A 19,543-nucleotide genomic window follows, 5' to 3' on the forward strand; every position below is an offset into this window, starting at 1 on the left:
TCGGATTCTAAAAAATATTTTTTTATACAGTTTGACTGGCCTTCCTGTCACTTTGGCCACATTGCAGAATTTTAATACATCCATGGATAACATTCCACTGATCAGTAGTAGCCAGTTCCTGAAAATGAAAGGTCACTTCTTGGAGAGTGTGTGGGGCTGGTAAAAGGCATGCAGTGATGCCCCAGGGGTGACTGGGTAATTACTCGAGAGTCATGAAGGGCAAATGGAATGTTTACTCTACCCTGGGGTCACCCCGGTGATGGGCATGCTCTCCCAGGCCCAACAGGATTTGCATTGGGTCCACTTTGTTTGGGTTGTCGCCTTTTAAAAGCCAATTACCCTCTCACAGAGGCAAGTTTACACACAACATTTGCTACGGATTCACAATGTACTGGTTAGACACTGGATGAGATAAAACAGAAGAGCGAAACAGTTTCATATCAATCCAAGAATGCCAATGTTTATGAATTGTTGCTATAACAGCACAGTGCTTAACTGGAGGGGCTTAAAGAATTAAATCTAATCATCTAATCATCTAATCATAAATCTAATCTAGATTTCTCTATTACAACCGACTCGCGATGTGACACAATTTTTACACAAGACACACTTTTACTTTTTGTTACTTTTTGTTAAACTGCACAAGGACATTATTACCTCAAACATGATTATAGTGAAATCATTTATAGTGAAATTTAGAGCTATTGGCCACTATTTATGGAAATGCATACGAAACACGTTAGAACTACACCGGAGTGCTCCTACATGAAATTAGTGGAGGTACAAAGTGAACAGGGAGCATGTGTGCTATGCTCATGCAAACAATCGCTCTGCAATAATAGGCTGAGCGTACAGCTGAAGAATAAATAATGTCGTTGCTACAGCAGTGCTGCTTTATTTGGCAATCAATAATATACTACCTCCAAGATAAAGTCTGTAGCATTGCACTCTTTTCTCTGTCATTGTCACTCAAAACAACTTTCTCACAGTATGAAAATTCTGCTTATGTGAATACAGTAGTAGTGAGTAAAGCAGTGAGTAAAGTATTTCTCGACATCATGTCTGTTATCACATTTGCTCTTCCTAGAGTCAGTGCTTAGGTGATATAATATAAATATAAGACATTAATCATGACATAATTTGAATAATTTCACTTGCAATCATGCTCAATTGAGTGGGTGTAGTGAGCACAAGTTTTCATTTAAAAAAAAAAAACAACAACAGGATTTCAGCTTGATGGTATTCTTAGACCCTGACGTATGTGTATGAGGACGGGGATATGTTTTTTTTTTATAGAGACTACAAAGCATTTCCATAAGTCACGCTAAAATAAGGGCATCTGCTAAATGCTGCAAATGTAAATGTTCAAAGCTTTTGCTTTTGATGTGATTTGAAGATTTTAAGAGTATAAACTTTCACCATAAGGACACCCAGGTGTTTACAAGGTGAAAACATGACCCCCCCCCAAAAAAAGGCAGCATTATTTAGACCAGATCCTTTGCATATAAATGTCGCTTGTGTTCTAACACACTACGTCAAACTTTCATATGTGCTCCAAACTAATTTGAACCTCATGATTCATCCACGGTGATGTCATGGCTTTACATGAGACTTGCTCTGTGAAGAACTGTCTCAGTAAATTCGAAAAATATGGGTGCGAGAGAGTAGTCACGATCCGACCACTGAGATGAATCTTATCTTGTTTATGAAGGAGTGGAAGCTTGGGGTGATATTGAATCTAAATATCTGTTTCTGTAGGGGTTTACTACCTGAAAGCTGTTCTTGTTCAGAGAGAGAGAAAGATTGATGGTGGGATAGCACTGCTTGCACTGACAACAAAGTGCCCGTGGGCCTCTATTTCCACACTGGTTTGTGGGGAGAGGGTGGACACATCCGCTGGACACAAAGCTGTGAATGCTATCTATATCTGACCACAGGACATAATAGATTTCAGATTTTCCACTCTTGGCAGAGTGCTAGTATAAACGTGTACATAAATAATAAGCACGAAACAGTTATTTATTTATTTATTTATTTTTTAACCTTGTACTAATCACACGAATGTTGTGAAAGTATCTATGTAAATGCTCAAACACATCTTTATTGAGTGAACAGGTCTGCACCATGAGTTTTAGCAATGAGAGCAAGCCTAACTGGGTGACCTCATTCGACTAGCTACAACTCATCTCTGTGGAATGGTGCGTGCTGCTGGAACGTTCTCTCCATACGGGCAGAGACTGGGCCACCACATGTTCTCATGCTGGTCTGGAGATCATGATCAGCACAGCACAGGTCATGGCCTCGAATTTCCCCATACTCAGAGCACAGCTATAAGATGTCCATAGCACAAAAATTGTGGCTAACAGGACAGCAGTTCACATACTGCACTGTTACCATTGGTAGGAAACCTATATGCAATAAAACACTGCAGAACCACCATGAAATGCTCTGATTTGCAAACGACAAGATAATCCCATCTAGTGTATTCTCTCTCATGAACTGTTGTAGATTTAGAATAAGCAGACGTCTGAGATTTTGAAATGTAGACTTTCAGTGTATCCAGGGTATAATACTGGTCTGACTGCATCCAGTGTGTTTCGCCTAGAAGAAAAAAAAGCAGACTTCCTCAATTAGAATATTTATTTTTCTTCCATTAGAGAAAGAAATGATGCTTCCTGTACCACACAGCACTAATTTTACAGCAGGATTAAGATCTTGGTACTGTACCTGGACAAAACTCAAATATTCCTGACCTTGTCAAACATACATTGCTTAAATAAGCTCAGGACACAGAACACAAGTTCAGCTAACAGTATTTGCTTGTATTCACTGATCCAAATATGTCATTTGTTCTGCCTTTACATTGCCACAAAGAAAGGGTATTTTCTTTGACATCTAACAGTATAATTTGGAGTAAAAACCCACAACTCAGGGTATCAAATGACCATATTTCATCCAGGTGTGTATGTGAAGGAGACAGAAAGGGAGAGAGACTGAAAGAAAGAATCTTTTTTTTTTTTTTTTTTGTGGAACGCCACTGCTTGGGAAAACACTTTTTCCGTGCATATAGTGGAAGAGGGGGGAATGAAAACAACACGGAATGAATGGTGTGCTTTAGAGACCAGCGTGAAGAGAGCCGAGCCAGAGGCTAGGTCTAATCCACAGAGCCTCAAGAACACACACACACAAACTGGATGTCTATGCGGGTTTTCAAAGCACTGCTGTGTAATCAAGAATGTGTTATTGAGCTTCATTTACTAGACATTTAACTCCACAAATGACTTCCATTGTCTAACACATGGATTCTCTCTCAGTAAAGCTGACAACAAAAGAGATGCATCTCAAATTGTGGTAATATATTTTCCTGATTATACTATAGGAATTAATTCACTGATACACTCTAGTACAATGAACTCATGTGATTTTCACACTTGATTACGTCCCAGAGGCCTTATCCAGTTCTCATGAGAGTCTGTTCAGTGAGGAACTTTAATGCAAATGCAAGCTGACATGGCTCATCGCAGCCATCAAGAGTGCAGCTCATAAAGCCACTCTTGGATTCTGAGCAAGAGAGCGCTGCTGCTCCTCTCTGCCATGACCTAAATACATGGCCGCACCTACGCATGCAAGAAACAAGAGCTCCTCGAAGCGCATTTCAGCACAACATGTGTGCTTAGTGGAACCATATGAGCCTGCCTCTTTCAGCAGTAAGATCAAACTTAACTGTGTTCCACACAACTCATAAAATAGATGCAATCTGTAGCGCTGGGACTCGGGTTTGAATCTCAGTCATACCTCGTGCTGTCTGCAGCCAGACATCTGCATGAAACCAAATTGTAAAAACAGATATTAAGAGCACAGGATTGCAGAGTCTGTTTTTGACTTACAGAAGAGTTATTTATCAGCAAGAAGTTTAGAGATTTTTTATACTATATATACACAAAAATGTGTAGGCTAACATACATAATGATCAGATCAATCAGATATTTTACACCATCGTACGAGTTCCTGTTTTGACGTTTAGCATGTTTGAAAGAAGCCGTGCAGCACATATACTTGGTGGTATTTTAATGTGAGGTATCCACTTCAGTGGGGAGACAGACCACAGACTTCTGCTCTGTTTACATACTTGTGAAGCCACTGACAGATTCCCGTCAGAAGATCTGGGAGTAAAGCAGCTTTTTTGGCAGGGCTGCAGCCTGTCTTCAGGAACTGAGACCTGTATGCTTCCATGAAACCCTGAGATGCCTGCCAATCCCCTAGAGGCTTTTATACAGCATTGCTGGAGGAGCATAATTTCAAATGTACACGTGCAGGGCTGTTATAGATCTCAGTTTTGTCTTTTTGCAGATTATTCCATGACCATTTATAAAATATATGATGTGCATAACATGTCTCTATGGTATATTTTTTTATAATGATTTTGAAAGCAGGAGCCTAATGAACACTAGAATGAAGAAAGAGAAGGAAAAACAGTTGGAGCAACACATACATACTTACTGTCAACATGTAAGCCACCTTATTTAACATTATGATGCCCACTGATGTCCATGGTATTTACATTGTAAATTACTACTTCGACATAGAGCGCGAACCTAGTTATCTAACAGAGTCATTGATAATTGTTTTAAGGTTGCTGAGAACTGTCTGTCGGTTGTCTATTATATATGTTTTATAATATCCATCCATCCATTTTCCGTACCACTTATCATACACAGAGCTGCGGGGGAGCCTGGAGCCTATCCCAGGGAACTCAGTGCGCAAGATGTGGGGACACCTCCCGTCAATCACACACACACACATACAATGCATGTCTTTGGACTGGGGGAGTTAACCGGAGTACTTGGAGGAAACCCTCAAAGCACAGGGAGCACATACGAACTCCAGAAGAGGGATTCTAAGCCCCAACCCTGGAGGTGCGAGGCAAATGGGCTGACCACTAAGCTACTGTGACCCCTCTGTTTTATAACATGCTTATACCACAGCGCTGTTGAATTCTCAATTCTGATTGGCTGACAGACGTTCTGAGGTGTGCAATTATTTTTCAGTAAATGCACAGCTAAAGGAGATCCAGTCAGGTCTTGAACGCATTACTGTTCCATATCACTACGCCAGGTTAGCTGAAATAATGGAAAAGTTAGCCTACTGTCCACCACAGAGCTAACAACAAATGAAACGACAGAAAATTTCGGTTTTCCAGTGATAAATATGTATTAATTGATGACGGGCCGTTGAATTATTAGAAAAATAATGTGCACCCGAGGTGGTAATGTGGTCATGATATGAAGCAGAGGCTTGGGTCATTGATGCACAGTTATTGGAGAGAGAGAGAGAAGATGAAAAACGAAAGAGAGAGCACGAAAAAGCATATGCGATTGCAGTAATGAGACAGAAAATCCAGTGAGCAAGTATCAATATTTATTTATTTATTCATTGTATTTTCTATAGTAATAAAAAAAGAAAAATGTGTTTTTGTAAAGCTGCTTTGAGACAATGTCTATTGTAAAAAAGCGCTATACAAATAAAATTGAATAGAAAAACCCCTGTGAACAAGTAGGCCTATCAATATATATTTATTTGTTCTATTTGTACATTATCAGGATGAAACAAAAAAAAACTGTGATCGATCTTGATCGCTCACGCTCTCTCTCTCTCTCTCTCTCTCCAATAACTGCATATCATTGGCTCAAGCCTCTGTTACTAGTTCTGAAATGATGTTTTGGAATTAGCAACAGAGGCTTGAGATGCTAATCAATTAGCTCCACACACAAGAGCGTTTTAAGTATAAAAACCTAACAAATCAAATAAAATATCTGAACAGTGTCTTGAGCTGTGATAACTATGGTACAAGCGGAATGACCGACTCCGGTCCGTTGAATTATTATGAAATAATGCACACCCGAGGTGTAACCAAGGTGCAGTACCACCTTGGGTGGCCCGTTCTCAATTATTCCTTACATATGTTATAGGTGAGGATCTTTTGAGTGAAGTATGTAGGTATAGTGTGGAATATTGCTAACTGATGCTAATTTATGCCAGAACAACACAATCCAATTTTTATTTAAAAAATTGGGAACACTTTTACCATAACAGTCCGCAAATAAGCAATAAACTGCAATTCATAATATTAATTAACAGAGTTAACAGAATGTTAATACTTAGCTATTAACATTTATTAATGACTATTCATATAGTATGACTCATTTGGCTATTAATGCACAGTATATACTGCATTATTTCTTGATGTGCTAAATATTAGTTAAGTATTAATATATTCCTTCTAAGTGGATTGCATAGTAGTACTAAATGTTGGATTGATCAAAACATGGACTGACAAAAATGATAAGTCTATACTGTATGTACATAGTTTTTATAGCAAAGTTTTGGTGGCCTTTATGGATTTGTGTTATTTTAAGTATAGATATGCTCATGTGCACACAACCACTCAAAAAGACATGTACATGCTTGAATGCTTCAGGGACACAACTGCTTATTAGCCTGCATGACACACTAAGAGCATGAAAAAGCTCCTTGTCATTACTCAGAGGTGACATTCAATTTGTCATCATCACGTTCTCATCCATGTAGTAATACCCACAGCTGCCCCCATTCAGATTCAGCAGATCTGTCTTCAGGGGTGGGGGGTGGGGGGTGGGGGGGGTGTTGTTTTTAGCACACGAGATCCTCCGTGTCTCTGCAAGGAGCTGTGATAAGCCATTTGGTTTAAAATGTTTGGCTTGAGTCTTACAATGCTAGAACATTTGTTTCTTTGTGCTTTTTTTCTCTCTCTTCGACAGCATTGATGTCATCACCAGTATCATGATTTTCAAATATAAAACTTTCAACACCCGGACAGCCTGAACATTCTTAACATAAAAGTTATTTGTATAGAGGAAAGGAAAGATGTAACACTTTTCCAGGCAATAAATTGTTTTAATTGAAACAAATCTGATAAAGTGTTGATGACTTTGCATTATGCTAACTCAAATTTCAGTGTGAAATTCTGCTGTGGATATCTTCCAACATATCATACGGTAACACCCTTACAAAACATCCCTTGTCCAAAATGACCCAACCTGCTGAACCCAGTGACTGGGTTATGTAAATGTCAGGATTTTACTCAGAATGTTAACCAGATTTTTAAATAGTTAAATTAATAGTTAAATTAATAGTATGAATTAAATAGAAGGCCTAAATGACATAAAATAGCAAACTAATTTACAAATTATAAATAGAAACAAATATGTGGCAAACAACTAAAAGTATTTTTTGCAGTCTTTTTTTTTTCATTTTGTAATCAAAATGTCAAATCTGGATCAAAAATGATCATGAACCTAGTGAACAACCAACAAATAAGTCTAAAGCCAATTTTCAAGAAGCAATTTGGGGTAGTTCAAGCAACTCGGCACATGGGGGTTTTACACATAATCCAACAGTATAAGATCAAATAAACCCAATTTGTGTTGTCTTATATGTTAGCACTGGGTAACAGAAATGACTTAAATTAGGTCACATTTTTGTACAGTGCAGGAACTATGTATACTAAAGCGTACCTCGTCTGTTTAGTATAGTCTTGCTTCTCTCAGGCAGCTCCAGCTGGTTTAATGCATGTTTTGTACATGTAACAATGACATTTTAGTGCAAAATGATTTTGTCTGATATAGAGAAAAAGCATTTGATTGAACTTTTTATAAACTACAAATAAAAATACTTTGATTACTGATAAACTAATTGACAAACTGATCGGTAGTTGAGCAGTGCCCAATGGCAGAAGGTATTGCTTTTCTACGTTTCCAAAATGACTGTCATTCATCTTTGTTTTGATGGACAACCTGCCTATGTTTTCCTAAGGCATTGGTTTGTTTTGTGATTGACTGGTTGAATAAAACAGCATGCAAAAGAGGCTCACACATTAACCACATCCTGACACTGAATAATATTTCCAGCGCACCCCTATACAGTGTGTAATATATTATCCCTATTGTTCCTGTCCATTCTGGCCTTTAATGCAGGATGAAGAGAAGACCACATTAAAACAAATGCAGCATGAAAAACAGACACAGTTTAGTCAGACCAGCCCTTTCTGTGTGGTATTTCTACTAAGGCCACAGTTCTAATCGCCAGCCCATTATTCAACTGACAGACTCTATCCCACATGATGGAACCCCCTCTTAAAAGAGTTTTGGTGACTGATGTTTTGATCCCAAAAGGACCGGAGGAGGGTAAGCTGGGTCAGACCCAGCTGAGTGTCTCAAGTATTTGTCCCCCAAAGGGATGCAATGTCCAACTGTCTCCTACAATACGCATCCATCCCTCAGCCAGTCATCCACACTAATGCCACCATCTATTATAGCAGGTTCAGGGACATCCCGCTTACAAGGTCTAGTAGAGAATAAGATGGCATGTCTCAGATGACGGATGTACAGTTTAAGAAGAGAAAGACATCAGTTGACAGGATCATATACACAAATGTTATGCTACACCATCAAAGCTATAACACCTTTTGTGCTCCTTGGCAGGTCCCAGGGTTCCTGTAACACATTTTAAATGGCTGTCTGTAGACACTAAAGTCAAAAGTACCAGGTGTACAAAAAATAGTGTTACATTTCTAATTTATGAGCCCTTTGGGAAATTATACAATACAACTATACATATATACAACCATAGTCACACCATTAGTAGTAGTCATCACTCCTTTGGCAATTACTTCAAAAAGAATTCACAGGACTTCATGGGATACTTCTACACTATACTGACTGCACATGAAATCACTTCATTCACCCACTGAATGATCATTTCAGTTCATATCAGTATAAAAACATTAGTTATATAAACACATTCGTTATATAAAGAGGTGCACTGATATAGCGTTGTTGAGCATGTAAACATGTACACTGAGGCAGTGTTTATAGTAGAGCCCTTCCTAAAGCCCATGGTCTAGTCTTCCTTCCTGTTCCTCACCTGAGGAGCGTAAGCATGCAAAGTCTATGGCTACATCTGGGAGATTGATTTTCCCAAGCTGACAGTGAATTACTAAACATTTCATCTCCAGTAGTGTCTGGAAAAAGTCTGGATCCATCAAGCCCTAAAGTAGCCATTACATACACCTTCTAAAAGGTAACAGCCTGAATAGGACTAAATAGTCAACTTTTTGTTCATTGTGGTTCTCCCTGACTGAACCTGACAGCCCGCTGGAATAGAACGCACTGCCCAGTGACTGGTTCTCTGTCGACTGTAAGGGCAAGTCCCTATCTATGCTAAAGTTGCAAACTGGATGGCCTTAAACTAGGGGTTCATAAATTAGTACTTATAACTGTTCTGAAAAGACATGGTTCCTCTGTCCACTACATGTCCCATAGAGCTGGTGTGGGTTCTCTCCCTTGCCCTGGAGTCCCTTAAGGACTCCCCTTAGGAACCCATGCAGGATATTGAACTGAAATGAATGTCTCTAAAACTGTCTCTTTGCTAGCAACCACCTCAGCAAAAAGAGTAGGAGATCTGCATGATTTGGTGATAAGCTCACATTGTATGCATTGGTGGCCAGGTGACTCATTTGAGTATGTGGCTAAACCCAGGGTTTCTGCCCAAGGACATATGACCCAATTTTGCAGCTAATCAAGTGACCTTGCAGCATTCTGTGAAGGATATTCAGGGTTAACATTGACCCTGCCAGTGGTGTGAGTGTAGTGTTCACCTTTATAATCAGCCCCAAGGTGTGTGTTTCTAATGATAGTGTGCTATCATTATCCTGGTAACATACACCAATCTCTGGTGGTTAAGGGGGTGAGATAGAAATGTGTTTATAAGAACACTAGATAACAAAACATGGTTCTCTGTTGTTCAGAAGCGTGGCGGTAATTTGGTTTTCACAAAACGCTAGTTATGTATGTAACTGTGGTTCTATGAATGCAAGATAACCCCTTGGCTCGTTGTTATTTGGAACCAGTGCCAATGCAGCAGGAACTCGGCAAGAAGGTTCCAGGGACACAATGGCTCTATGACAACAGTATTTATATCAAATGCTATATTATACAGTCACTTTGTGACTTTGCTGCAACGTCAAAATGTCTATATATAAGCCTTATGAGTGCTTTAAGCCTAAATGAATGCCGATGATGACTTTTTAAGAGTAAAAACAGCCAACGGATCTTGGTTGTGGACCTCTGTCATAGAGCTAAAATTAAAAATGCTGAAGTATTTGTTTATGGGTTGTTTTAATTACAGAATTCCACTCGTCCAGATAACGCATAAACAATAATGTTTAGTGCTTCAGCAGTGACTAAACAGTCAAGATAAAAGGCTGCTCCTTCTACCCATGATCTGGTCAAAGAAAGGAGACAGCTGTGGCAAAACACATCCCCATATTAGCATCTAAATACTTATATGGCCTCTGGAGACTGAGTCACATCCAGAAAAGGATCCATCCATCAATCCATTTTCGGTACTGCTTATCCTTCACAGGGTCACGGGTCAAGAAAAGGATGTTAGAATTTATTAATGATGGCCATTAAATACAACCCTAATTCCAAAAAAGTTGGGACACTGTGTAAAATGTCAATAAAAACAGAATGCAATCATTTGCAAATCTCATAAACCCATATACTATTCACAATAGAACATAGAAACCATATGAAATGTTTAAATTGGTGATTCTCTGCCCATCTGTACTTCTGAAAGACTCTAAAAAGATATTCTTTTTATACCAAATCATGTTGATTAACCAATTAACCTGCAGCTGTTTCTTTTTACTAACACTTACTTTTTCAGCCTTTTGTTGCCCCATCCCAACTTTTTTGAGACGTGTTGTGGCCATCAAAAATCCTTAAAATGGTACATTTCCTCTGTTTAAACATTTGATATGTTTTATATGTTCTATTGTGAATAGCATATGGGTTTATGAGATTTGCAAATCAATGCATTCTGTTTTTATCTACATATTTACATTTTACACAGCGCCCCAACTTTTTTGGAATTGGGGTTGTAAAACTAGATTATATAGTCTGGTTGTCATTTAGCATATTTGTTGTAAGGAGCCTGATAAAGTCAAATGACCACATAGTGGCATGCTATCAGCCTGAAAGTCATGTTTGGCTTGTCTGTGTGATTGTGTTTCTAAGAAAACATGGACAAAACAAAATCAACCCTGAATGCAAATGGATGCACAGTAGTACTCTAGTGCTACAGTGCAGCCGTGTGTCTTAAGAGGTGTCTTTCTAAAGGCTATGATATGATAAACCAATTCAGCTCCAGCATGGCAATTATCCAGTTGTTTTGAAAGAAATTTCAGCAGCGACTAATATCTGAGAAGATATGCAAAGAAACAAGATCTTATTGAATGAATATGTCTAGGAAGACTTTAATTAAAACAATTGTTTGACATTCAAGTCAGACAAATAAAAACTGCTATAGTCAAAGCTCATCATCCTACAAAAACCCCATAAGACTTAACAGAACATAATCACATTGCCAGATATGGTTTCTCATGTCAAATTTAACCCCTTAAATTCCCAGGAACCCAATCTGCAAATCCAAATTTGTCACTGTCACAACTATATATATAATTATATATATAATTCCTATTAGTTTCACTATAATTACTCAATAACAGGCTTTAATATGAATAACTGAATAATAAGTGATTAAGGGGGTTACAGCGATATATCTTTGGTATTCCTGTTCACTCTTCAGTAGGGTGAAACTGATACAGTTGCCACCTCTGGTTGTTAAGGGATTAGGAGGCATCCTAGTGTCACACCCAGCGCTGGGCAGATGGTTCTCCGTTTGGTAGGCAGTGAAAGATGTACAACCTGCCCCCCCAACTCTGGTCCTGCGGTGTGCTGTACCGAGTCACATCTGCTCATTAGTCTTCAGCTGGTGAGCTGGAGAATAGCATGTGTAATTCCCTAAGTGAAAGGCTCACATAGCACTCTTATGAGCTAGCCCAAACATTAGAGACATGAAGTCAACAAAGAGCACTAGTATGCCTTTGAAGTGCATGCTTGTTCCATAACCTTGAACTCAAGCAAATTTTGGCATCAATTATATTTCACCTAAATCATGATCAGAAAGTTTGCCAGAGGATATTTAAAAATACCATTTATAAACTGATATCTGGCTTCCTTGCCATATTTATGAACATGTGTGATGCACTGCTAGGCACATGGGATCTCCAGTGAACATGTTTTATGTGTCCCTGACATACTTTCCCCTCTGTACCGTTATGGAATGCTGTATAACATTAATTGGCATATTACAAAAAATAGGAAGCGGTTGCTCAGTGGATAAGGCTTTGGGCTACTAATTGTTGTGAGTTCAAACCCAACTCGGCCACACTGCCACTGTTGGGTCCTTGAGCAAGACCCTTAATCCTCAACTATTGCCCTCCCAATTATGAGTCATCTTGAGTACAAGGAGAAAATGTAAATGCTTTTGAATATCATAGATGGCAAACAGTTTGATATCTAAATGGCTCATCAAGTAAATCAAACTCCTCATTTTCTGCTCATTGTATATTGAAATTGACCAAACCTGAATGCATCTGTTTAAAAGATAGCATGTCCATTATGGCTGAATGATTATATTACTGTGGGACACCAGCAGTGAGTTCAAGGAACTGCATGGCTCATGTTGTTGGCCTTGGAGCGCATTAGCTGGAACATCAGGACCATGTAGATACATCTGTGGCATTTCTTTCATCCTCACTTGCCCAATATGTGAGGTGCAGATAGAGCCTTTATGGCATGAAGCCAAGTTGATAGCTTTGAAACATGGATTTATTTTACTATCCACAATCCCATAAGCAAAAGCTGCCATGATATTAGAAATTTAGAAACGTACAATATTTTGTGCCACAATTTATTTAAAAAATATGCCCTGGAATAAATCCAGTTATTCAGCTTTACCAACAAAGAGCAGTTAATGTAATGCTTCTGCTGCGTGAAACAGGGTCCTGTGTCCCCATTTGATACAGGACGTTTTACTAGGCTGGAAAAAAAATCTGTTGATGGTATATTCTGTAAAAGTTTGATTCAGTCCATCATTCCAGAGGCACATATTAAATTACAGAGCTGGACATAATTTCAAGTAAAGGTATCTAGGCAATTTTATGAGACAGGCAAAGAAAAAGCTACATGGTAAAAAGAAAGGTGGTTTATTTTTTCATTGTCAAGGCCAGAATGATATTCGAATGAATTATTTCAACCTTTTCACATTTGGGACTATAAAATAGAATAAGTCTATGGCGTATAACATATACACTGTATATTTCTCTTCTTAATATATTCATAACCTTTCCACCAGTATGTGACATATTTATTAGATTAAATACACACGTTTGGTCTTCCAAAGATTTGTAGCCATGCGTAAGCCACTACTTCAATGGGGTACAACTTGTTCTTTTCTTTTATAAATAAAGTAATAGATGCACCACAAGCTATGTATTCATGAGGAACTACTGACATGTCTGACACATGGTTTTACTTTTACTTTACCAAGAGAATGAAAGACATTCGAGCAGACCTGACTGAAGCCTGACACTATGCTGCTTAAATGCGAAATGTAGCCAAGGTGAAGAATCTTAACTGGCTGAAAAGTTTCAGTGCTGCCCTGAAGAGTAGGAAATAGGGAGCGTCTCAGCACAGCAATCAGGATTAAGAGCGGAAATACGGCCGAGGCTGGGATAGACATGAAAGACAAGAGAAGCCACTGAGACGGAAAGTAACTGCTGAAGTGAAGTCTAACATACCAGGCAATATTTTCACACTGAATAGACCACAACAGAGGAGATTTGTTGTGACAACACAAGACATTTTGTCGAGATGTGGTAGTAAAGTAAACTGTAGATGTTGGTGGTGTTTTTATTATGCTTCTTTGTTTTAAAAAAGTACAGTCCAATAAGTCTTTTTTTTAAATAGCTATGCGTAATCTGGATAATGTTCTGGATAATATTTGTATATTTGGAAATGGGAAGCAAACACACTTTTAAACTAGACAGTGCTGCATCATCTAAACTGTCACCTCATGTACGCGGTTCAAGAGTTTGTTGGCCTGCATTAACGGCAGTGAGCAACACAAACAAAGCATGGTGATGATTAAATAGAAATAGACAGGATGTTGAGCGCCAACTTTTTGTTCTGTTATACATACAGTGCACTACTACTTCTACTACAGCGTTCTACAAAGCCATTAAGTTATAATAAGCAACAATGTTGAATAGGAAGCCACTTTGGACTAGGACTTACTTAAATTTGAATCTCAGTGCAGGAAATTTAAAATCAATCTAAATATGAGCGATATGAAATCATGTATGAATGCTAGATGTAAATAAATTTAGATCTTAAAATGGTCTAAAATTTATCTGTGATAACTGTGTTTGACCAGTCAGTGGTCTGATCTATTTATAGCTATAACAGTTTGGATACCCAGCTCACGTGGGTATGGAAATAATGATAAAACAGTATCATGGATTTGTCATTGTGCTGTACAGCATGGTGTGATATAAAAGCATCACAAGTGTCTATTAACTAAGCAGAGACAACTGGAAGATATTTGTAGGAAGGACAGAGAGAAAGACACAACTTAAAACAAGCATATAAAGATATATAGAGAGGGACAAAACTAATGCAATGGTTCGACCAATCAGGAGTGCTAAAAAGATTCAGCCAAACTATGAATGACACAGTGAATCTATGAATTAACAACATCTTCAGTGCATTACAGGGTGGAGTCAAAGCTGCTCAGTTCATTATCGACATCTCATCGGCAGAGTTTATTCAGTTTTCAGAACACGAACATCTTAAATTAAAATCTTAAAAGCTGCTTTCATTGTACTGCTGCATTTAGAAGCTATCAACAATGGTGTGATAGATACATGGACAGGTAAGTCCAGTGGGAACAGCTTTCCCAGTAACAGACTGGGCTGTCAAGAGTAGAACAGTGTTAATTTGTCTTCGTCCCCCCTCTTCTCTGAAGGCCTTCTGAGCCCACGTCTGCCCGGTATATAGGGGGAGCATTGTATCTCCTCTGGTCTAGACTGCACTCCTCCCTATCACTCCTCCGCACCTTCAGCAACCCAGTCCACATGTTGCATGCTGGCAAAAAAAAAAGTTTTTAAAGAGGTGCTATGGATCAAATAGAAGTCAAGTAGTTCCACAGTCTGATCTGATCTCCATGAAATGGTCAGATTTACTTTGGAGGTTGAGTAACACACATTTCATACTTAAGGAGAGGCTCTAGCAGTTGTGCACTGGAAGCATATCTGTGTGACTGATTATTTCTTATAAACCAGACTCCTACTAAGAAACAGCATGGTGAATTTTAATTCTGATGTTTCACCTTTCTGACAGCTGTTCAACAGCGCTGCTGTAGTACAGCACTCCAGCTTGCATTAGGATCAGGAATGATTGACGACAGGAGGGATCTCCTGATACAGGCCTTAACTTTGGACAGATAAAGTATTTTGTGTATTGATGTGTCAAGAACATTGCAATTTGCAGGAATGACTGCCTAACGTTTATTTACAAACCAGGAAAAATGCAGGAAAATGATATTAAACATGTTATTAAGGTAACTGTTTTCCCTTCTGGCCTGCTGACCTTCAGTTCAACATTTTAAGTAATGTGGAGCACCACATCATTTCCCAACAGCTCACCCCTTCCAAGGAGGGAGTCCATAATCTGATGGAGACAGTGTCAGTATGAACCTGAGAATTCTTTACTAGCCCCAGTCGAAAGGTGTTGACTCATGTAAAGCTAGTAGTTGGGCTAATATTGTAGCTAGGCACACACACATATATTCATTTGCAGTCTAGGGTGACTAAGTGTTTCAATTGAGAGTAGCTAACGTTGTGGTTGTTATTAAACAACTGCATTAGTGAGTTTGCTTTAGTAATGCTAACTCATTTGTCATTCCGTGACAAGCTCTGTACTAACAAGTTGAGTAAACAGAGAGAAAGCTTGGGCCTTTCAGGGCTTTGCTTTGGGCAGTTGGGTGTAATTGGGCTGTTTCATCATGGACTGAAGCCAGGTGACCACAGTAGAAGCCCAGCTGTCCAGTCTGCTCTGTTTGTCTTCTTGCTTTTGTGTGTTTTAGTGATTTCCTGTGTAAACACTGAACAACAAGATCGCTCTTTTACAGATGAGAATTCTGTCAATTGCATCAAATCGGCTGACCTGTTTATTTTATCACTTTCACTGGACTGGATGGAAAATTTGTTTTCTTTTTCTATCTTCTGCCATTAAAATGATGCTATTTTTGGACCAATTTCAGATCAGTATTTACTCCAAAGAAGGTTTTTGCAGGCAAATCATTGTGTCTTTTGGCTGTTTGAGGTTCAACCCTTCTGTATATACAGTATGTATGATCTTAAACTGCTGTGTTCCTGTGTGAATCTTTAAGGAATAAGCAGGTATGTAAATATGTAAGAAAGAAAGAAACTAGGGCAAAGGCAGGCACCTATATGCAAGGAGAAGTAAACAAGGTTTTCTACAGTCAAATGGCACCTTTGCCTAATTACCGATAGTTTGTTGGAGTACTGGCTCCGCAGGAGTTTCCAACCTTATTAAGAGGATTAAAGATTTATCCAGCACATTTACTCTTGTGTCCTGGCTTGGGAGCAACGGAAGCGCACATTCATGGTTCTGAATACAAACAAAAGTGTGCCATTATGAAAAGCCATCTTTAACAGTTTCTTCTTCCTGCTGTCTGGTCCTTGAAGATACTGATTAACCCCCCCCCTCCCCCCAAGGCAAATGTTTGCAGAAGACGAAACTGTCATATAATTTAGACTCTGGCTGCAATTATCCTGAAATAATAATGCTGAATAATTTTAGTTCTTATTTACCCTGAAGCTGAAGTCACCCACAAAATAGCAAGGATGAGGACCAGAATCTGGGGCTTGTAATTTCTGAAGTCGTTTGGTGGCACAGAGTGATAAATTATATCTAATCCCAATGTAAGGTGTACAATTTTGGATATTTGTTCCGTCCATACAGGATTTCGTGGAGTTTTTTTTTTTGTGTGATTGTTGCAGCCAAAAAAGCTTGATTTTGCTGAAGCTATTTTCAAATTTTGTGATGCAGCTTGTGGAGTTTTTTGTGCTTTTTTTTGTTGTTGTTGCTGAAAACTACTTGAATTGGTGAAAGTGTGATAGCATGAAATTTTTTGCACACTCATTCGCAGTGGTTTGTTGGTAAATGAGATCTTTTAGCTGTACTCATCTTCGATGGACGTGAATCGAAGAAGGCTTTAGCTGAATGCACGTTGGGATGATGCATCTTGTCCAAAATATGTGGTGATTTTTTTTTTTTTTTTTGCAAGCTCCTCCGAATATTGCAGTTTGCTTGATTTTGTGTTCATTTCTCTGATCACAAAATCCTGGAGGGACTTTTTGTTGCTCTGGTCAGGCAGTGTGTCAGTAGTTCAGAATTATTCTTTAACCAACATGTGTGAAAACCCAATAAATCCCACATTAATTATACATTGAACATCTTCATCACAAACATCATTAACATCACTGTGTCATGACTGCATTGTACAGTGATTGGACGTTATCTCTCATGAAAAGTGAACCACAGTTAATGCCACAATTACACTTGATTTTCACTAAGAACAATTTTTTTATATATATATTTACTCTCATGACCAAGATCAGATTAGATCATTCTCATGTCCTTGCAACACTTTCTTCGTGACGATGATGTAAACCTATGCTTATTCATAGGAACATGCACATACTCAAGGAAATATATGGAAGCTGCTTTTGTGCTTCCTAGATTTTCAGAAAATCGTCTGAATGTCCTACAAGGCTTATGATGAGTCTCTTCTGAATAGAAGGCAAGATAAATATAAAAGTTCTTGGCTATGTTAACATTATCCAGCCTTTTCTCTCTAACCAAGGAACAAAACTCATAGTCCTGTCATTTTTCCTCTTTAATCATACTTCGATTGGACAACATGCACTTTTTAGTCAATTTACTTCAAGTTTATTCTTTTTAAACATGGATACTCGAGTAAGTAATTCACCTGCTATTGTATTTCGCATGTGCCTTCTCATTTGCTGATGATACGCTATAAGTGGATGGAAAATATGCATAAAAAAATCGTTCACCTGACCATATTGTCAACAAGCTGCATGAATCTACACCCTGGGCTAGAAAGAAATCAGCCTTTGTCTCACTACTTCAAACCATTCAATGTATTTTTACTACAAACATTGGTGTTTTGTTCTTGATTCTACAAATAATCGAAATAACCAGCCCCAGGGCTAACAACAAACCAACTGAGGAAAATTCCACCTTATTTTGATATCTGTTTTCTTTTTTACTTGAAAAAGAAAGAGGGTTTTAGACCATTTCTATCAGTCAGTCCTGCTTAAACCACATTATTCAGCAATTGCTATAAATGATTATTCAGGAACTACAGTGAAACTAATGGGAAAAGAATGCATTTATGAGAGTGAAGAATGTAAATCTGACTCAAGTCTGGAGACTTTATGGGGCTCAGTTATATTCACCCCATTAGACATTAGTGTGTATGCACAGTCTGACCAAGAGTAAACACTATGTCACACATCCAAGAATTTAGAAATGAAAATATTTGAAACGCATTGCGGATCCTGTAATAAACGTGTTGGAGAACAGCTCTTGCTACTGCATGCCATAAACCTGCAGATAACTTATAACATGACAAGGTAAGTTCACTGTAGGATGAAGAAGACCTATATGAGGCCATCATTAGCTTATAGCTCAATCTCGTTGTTGAAAGCATTTTTACAACCCTCCGCCATAAATATTGAGTGAGATAAAATGGAGGTAAGCTCAAGACAAAGAGCAGATAAGAGCGAGTGAAAGAGGCTATGTTTTAGGCTAATGCGTTAGCATGTCTTCAGGCGCACCGGCTCACTTAAATTACTCAGCTTAGCAGATATGATATCTGTTACTGTGGCTATTGCTGAGAGAAAGGCTGACTCACTCAATGCCATTAAGCACTCTTCATTTACAGCAGAAAATAGCCACAAGGGTTCTGGCTAGGAAAACATACCATGGATGCCTCACATTTTAATGCTTTTAAACATTTGTTTGGTTAGTCAGTATGTTCCTATAATGTGTTACAGTGAAGCTGCCATATCAGACATGATATTTGTCCATTTCTAATTGTTTAAGCTGTGCTTTCTATGTAACCTAGCAGATGATCTGTCACAAACAGTTGATCCATCAAAAAAAAACTTATTAAAGCTGACAGAGATAAATGTGCTCTGAAGATTGCACTGATAAAAAGTTTTCCCTGCAGCTGCTCTTACACCTGGTGTACATTTTCACCATTGGTGTCTTTGGGTCAAGATTTGCATTATAGTGACTGATAGAAGAGTTGGATGTTTTAGACTATTTTTTATTCTCACAGAAGAGACAGAAGGAGCTTTGCATTTTTTAATTTTTTTTTTTTAAATATTGATATCTGATCCATATGAATCGCTTAACAACAATCTGTCTGCTTTTTGTGCTGTAAATTAGCAATCGTGCACAATGTGATTGACATGTTTTGGATG

This window comes from Ictalurus punctatus, chromosome 14, assembly GCF_001660625.3.
Source record: "Ictalurus punctatus breed USDA103 chromosome 14, Coco_2.0, whole genome shotgun sequence".
NCBI lineage: Eukaryota > Metazoa > Chordata > Actinopteri > Siluriformes > Ictaluridae > Ictalurus > Ictalurus punctatus.